The sequence below is a fragment of the Theropithecus gelada genome, chromosome 1 (genome assembly GCF_003255815.1).
Source record: "Theropithecus gelada isolate Dixy chromosome 1, Tgel_1.0, whole genome shotgun sequence".
In the NCBI taxonomy this organism is placed as follows: Eukaryota; Metazoa; Chordata; class Mammalia; order Primates; family Cercopithecidae; genus Theropithecus; species Theropithecus gelada.
In genome coordinates this window covers 144,399,211-144,405,110 of record NC_037668.1, presented here as the reverse complement: position 1 = coordinate 144,405,110, position 5,900 = coordinate 144,399,211, and the positions used below count along the sequence as shown (strand labels likewise).

The window sequence follows — 5,900 nt, the reverse complement described above, 5'->3', positions numbered from 1 at the left end:
AAGAAGAATCTGAGGTACAAGTCAAGCAGTATAATTCACCATTTTAGGTATTTCCAGCAACAATCGCATCTCACGAGTAAGATCTATTAAAAAAGAAATCTCAAGTTCCAAAAAATCAATAATCTAGTCTCTAAAATCAGATGTAAGGCTATGACCAACAGAAGACACCCAAACTTCTGTCATGGTAGCAGAGTAAATGCTTTTACTAAAAGCTGCTGACATTTCTATCAGTAGCAACCATAAGGAGGCTGTTGGTTGTAACCATAGTGTCCATATTGGTGGAGATAGTAAGGTTCTTGTCTGTGTTATGAGTAACGTTAACCCAGCATCATCCATGCCACTGATTAGATCAATTGTCACTTGGCCATCCCTGGCTGCTATCCCTGCTTCTGAACTGTCTGTTATCTTGAAACTGATTGCCTCTATTTATTTGGCTCCAACCAGCTCTGCTATTCCATTCCTCAACAATTAGAGGGGACTCAGGAGGGCGTTTCAGGTATTGCTGATACTCCCTGTCACCTTCTGTGAATCTACTAGCCAACATCTCTTCAAAAGTTGGAACAGCTTTGGAAGTGTTAGTCATTCTGAAATTCCCAAAGATTTGAGGAAGGTGTATTGCTTAATGTTTAGGTTGTTTAAAATCCACCAAAGTCTGTGTCAATCCACCTTGGGCCGAACCCCACCAGAGAGACAATGAGAGGTTGCAGGAGAGGTGCCTCTGGCCCACCACACCTGGAGGTCCAGACCACTCCAGCTCTCTAAGGTAATGGAGTCCCTCCCACTAGCATCTGACAAGCACCTCCCATACTTTTTCTCTTTACATTTTGCTTTGGGAAACTTCTACTGACATGTCTTCAAGCTCAGTGGTGTTTTGTTTTTGTTTTTTCTTTTCTTGGCCATGTCCAGTCTTCTGATGAGCCTATGAAAGGCATTCTTTATTTCTGTTACATCAAAAAAAAAAAAAAAAAAGGAAAAAAGAAAAAAATGAGCAAACATCTCAGGAGCCACCCCCAATTAATGAGGGACAGAATTTCTAGCATTTTCTTTTGATTCATTAGATTTTTTCTCTCTCTACTTGTGTTACTTGATTACTTGATTGTGTTTGTTTTTGCTTTGTATATACATTTTGCATTAAAGCCTTATTAATCACCTTATTAATCATAGGTATTAATTAACATATTAATCATAGGTATTTTAAATTCCCTCCTATTCCACTCTCTGTGTCTATTTGTACACATTATTTAGCTCCCACTTATAAAGGAGAACATGCAATATATGACTTTCTGTTTTGGGTTATTTCACTTTAGATTATGACCTTCAGTTCCATCCATGTTGCTATAAAAGACATGATTTTATTTTGTTTTATGATTGAGTGGCATTCTATGGAGACCTAGAAAGACAGGAGGGTGGTGAGGGATGAGAAAATACCTAATAGGTAAAATGTACACTATTTAGGTGATGGTTACACTAAAAACTCAAAACTTATCCACTATGCAATATATCCATGTAACACATCTACACCTGTACTCCCTAAGTCTATATTTAAAAATTCCCTCTCTGGTAATTCCAGTGGCTGTATCATATCTGAGTTTTATTCTGATACTTGTCTCCTCAGATTGTGCTTTTTGTTAGTTTTTGGATTCCCTCCCTCCCTCCCTCCCTCCCTCCCTCCCTCCCTTCCTTCCTTCCTTCCTTCCTTCCTTCCTTCCTTCCTTCCTTCCTTCCTTCCTTCTTTCCTTCTTTCCTTCCTTTTCTTTCTTTCACTTTTAGCATGTCTTATAATTTTTATTAAGAGCAGGTACAATGTATCAGAGAATAAGAACTGAGTAAATAAGCCTTTATTAATGTGAGACTTTATGTCAATATGGCTAGGAGTTGGGCTATGTATAATGTTTGCTGTAGTTGTAGATATCAAAGACTTCAACTTCCTCACATGGCCTTGTGTTTGTCTCCTCTGTTCTCTTTGAGCTTCCCTAAGAACTCTTTCTTAAATAAAGCTTGTGCCTTGCAGTTCTTTCAGCTGTAATCTATTATACTAGAATCCTGCTGATGTGTTGATAAACTAAGGGGGAGGGGAAGCATTCTATGATCTTATGATTAAATCATATTTTTTGTGTACGGGCCTGTATCCCCTGGGCTATTATCTTCACAAGTGTTTCTTGGTCTCTTCTCCTCCCGTCCCCTCCACCCTCTCCAGTTGGATGAGACAGAAAAGCTAAAGAGGTAGAATTGGGTAAATGCCCTTCGGCCTAAGTTACATAAGGCTCCGATAATTTCTTTTTCCTTGGAGAGTAGACGTCTGTTTGAGAATGCTCTGGATGTATTTAAATATGTTGACTTTTAACGAGCTCCTCCATCCCACACCCACCCGCAAGTCACAGGGGCTATTTCTTGGCCCTTCACCTTGAGCACTTGGGAGGATTCCTGGAGGTAAAATTCACAAAAGTGAAGGGGGCTCCCTGAGACTTTGGTCCCCATGCATTTCTAACTCTAATGCTACTGCGCATTCAGGCTATGATAGTTCCTCAAAATTACCACCTACAGCTTTCTAGCAGTATATGAATTCAGCAGCTTTTGCTCCAGGTAAGCCGATATTGGCTATAATCCTTTGTGTTACCTGTCTCTCCAGATCTTGGGTGGTGGTTTGCCCTGCAACCGAAATTATTGGATGGATTCAAGAAAAGTGCTACGTTTTCAGTTTGTTCAGCTTCCTCCTCTCCCTCCTCCCCCTCCTCTCCCTCCTCCCCCTCCTCCTCCTTCTCCTCCTTCTTCTTCTTCTTCCTCTGTTTCCTAGGCTGGAGTGCAATGGCACAATCTCGGCTCACTGCAACCTCTACCTTCCAGGTTCAAGTCATTCTCCTGCTTCAGCCTCCCGAGTAGCTTGGACTACAGGTGTGCACCAACACACTCAGCTAATTTTCATATTTTTAATAGAGACAGGGTTTTGTCACATTGGCCAGGCTGGTCTTCAATGCCTGACCTCAGGTGATCCACCTACCTCAGCCTCCCAAACTGCTGGGATTACAGGCGTGAGCCACCAGCCCCGGCCTGTTCAGCTTTTTTTCTTTTCTTTTCTTTTCTTTTTTTTTTTTTTGAGACGGAGTCTCGCTTTGTCGCCCAGGCTGGAGTGCAGTGGCGCGATCTCGGCTCACTGCAAGCTCCGCCTCCCGGGTTCACGCCATTCTCCTGCCTCAGCCTCCCGAGTACCTGGGACTACAGGCGCGCACCACCACGCCTGGCTAATTTTTTGTATTTTTAGTAGAGATGGGGTTTCACCATGTTAGCCAGGATGGTCTCGATCTCCTGACCTCGTGACCCACCCGCCTAGGCCTCCCAAATTGCTGGGATTACAGGCGTGAGCCACCGCACCCGGCCTGTTCAGCTTTTTTTCTTGTGGTAAGGATGGGAGTGATGATTTCTAAGATCTTTGCAATGGAAATCTCCATGCTACTTTATTTTTGGAAATTCATATCATTTTAAACCCTTAGCTAAATAATACTCAAAATCTCTAGCGTATAAAATGAAGTTATACCTGTTTACCGTATTTTACTATATTCTGTATAAAACTTGGTTCAGAGGCATAAAGTTACTTGCTCAAGCATCTCATGGTTGGCCAGCTATTATTTTGGAAGCAGAGATTTCTAGTCTGGTGCTATTTCACAACAATATGGTGTCTACTTAGCTGGAACTCAATTGAATGCAACTAATTTAAAACAGAAATGTGTATATCATAGACTTTTCAAGGCCAGATGAGTCAAAGATCAAGATTGTTGTCTGAGGTAGGAATAGCATGACCATAACATCTCTTCCTTCTCCATGCCTATTTTAGGCTTTCCCCTCTTGCTTAGCCACTGCATTGACCTTTAGATAAGAGACCACGTGGACCAAAAAGGAAGAGTAAAGGAAAGAGAAGAATTAGAGAGGAAAGGTCTATAGGAGGTGGGGGGTTTTTTTTTTCTTTGTTCTTCTTTCTTTTTGAATATACTCATAAAGAAGGAGAAAAAATAGCTTGGATAACCAGCTGTCCCTACTCCTGAATCCATTTTGATGATGTCTTTGAGTATCTTTGCCAAAAAAACAAACAAACAAAAAAGTGCTATCTAAATAAGTAAGTCTATCAAAAGTCTATCACTTAGATATCATTCTTAGTTCCTACAGTCAGGAAAGTACAACAATTTCTGATGTTAGATTTTCTGAGTTTAATCCAGACTTTCCAATCTACCTGCTGTGCAACTTTGGGCAAGTTACTTAAACTCTCTGTGTCTCAGTTTCCTCATTGATAAAATGGCCCTTGAAGTGTTCTTATATGGATTATATAAATGTATCTCTCTGTGTATATATCCATTAGTTACAATAGTGCTTGGCATAAAGTAAGCACTGGTTAAATATTAGCTGTTATTGTAACCAGTCCTTCTTCCCCATTTTGAGCACATCAGTCCTGTATTTATATAATGAGTCTAGTGGCTTTCTCTCCAGGACTCCATTTTGGCTTTCTTGAGCATAGATATATAGCCACAGATTAGGGGAGAGGGATAGTTTTTTGGCCAGCTTTATACTCCACTTTATACTGCTGGCATCTAAATTTAAATCCAACCTCAGGTTTTTAACGGTTTTGCTAATGTACTGAGTCCAGCATATAATTCCTCATGCCTAGTGCCTACAGGGTGTGGTACAAGATGTACCTTTCTGGTTTGGCATTGGCTTCCCTGATGAACTCCTTCCACTCCCAACCCACCCATCCACCCTTCTCTTACGTGAAATTATGTTCTTTGGCCATTGCATTTCATGTAATTGTAGCATTTAATTTTGAACTTGTGCCCAGAGGTCTGTGGGCAGTGGGTGTGTTTAAAGAAATCTAATAAATGAAGAGAAATAAACGTACAGGGTAAAAAGTAAATGGGCCAATACTATTCAGAGAAAAACCCCAAAGTGACTGCCTGCTTGCAGGAACAGAAATAATTTTAGAACAAGTCAGTAATGTAAACAAGGTGAAAGAAAACATTTTTCTTATTAAATATACTAGGTCCATGTTTTCTACCTTACTCCCAGGTCTTTGCTTCATGAGAGGAGCCTTTTGACCCTCTTCTAGTGAATGAAGTGCCTTGACCAGAAGTCAAGGTAGGTCAGCCTGTCACTCAGTTCAGTTCGTGGGTGGCCAAGAATATATTCAGGCTGAGGAATAATTTAATTTTCTCTTGTTAACTCCATTGAGAAAAGGATTGTACGCATTGAGTCTACCCCAGTGGGAAAGTTCTCAATCTCCCCATACACCCTTCTTTCATTTGGTTGTTCACTTTGACCCTGCTTGTGCTTTGGTGGACTTAGTTCTATTCTGCTCCATCCTCAATGAAATGAAGTAGGTCCCAAAGCAGCTGCATACAAATGTGCAGATGGCCACACTAGGGTTAAGAGTCAGAAAGCACTCCTCTCTGGGCCTCTCTGTATGCATTTTGCTCTCTCTCTCTATATATATATATGTGTGTGTGTGTGTCTGTGTATATATGTGTGTGTGTATGTATCGTCAATTATATATACAAATATAAATATAAAATTATATATTTATAAATATAAATATAAAATTATATGTATTTATAAATGTAAATATAAAATTATATGTATTTATAAATATAAATATAAAATATGTATTTATAAATATAAATATAAAATTATATGTGTTTATAAATATATATGTAATTTTTTTTGAGATGGAGTTTTGCTCTTATTGCCCAGGCTGGAGTGCAGTGGCATGGTCTCAGTTCACTGCAACCTCCACCTCCTGGGTTCAAGCATTTCTCCTGCCTCAGCCTCCCAAGTAGTTGGGGTTACAGGAGCCCACCGCTACGCCCAGCTAATTTTTTGTATTTTTAGTAGAGATGTGGTTTCACCATGTTGGCCAGACT

The 5,900-nt window shown here is 40.1% G+C and overlaps 1 pseudogene; it reads right to left on the bottom strand.

Moving 5' to 3' along the window:
- Positions 1–227: 227 nt before the first annotated feature.
- On the bottom strand, positions 228–583 carry LOC112610922 (annotated as a pseudogene).
- Between the last annotated feature and the right edge of the window lie 5,317 nt (positions 584–5,900).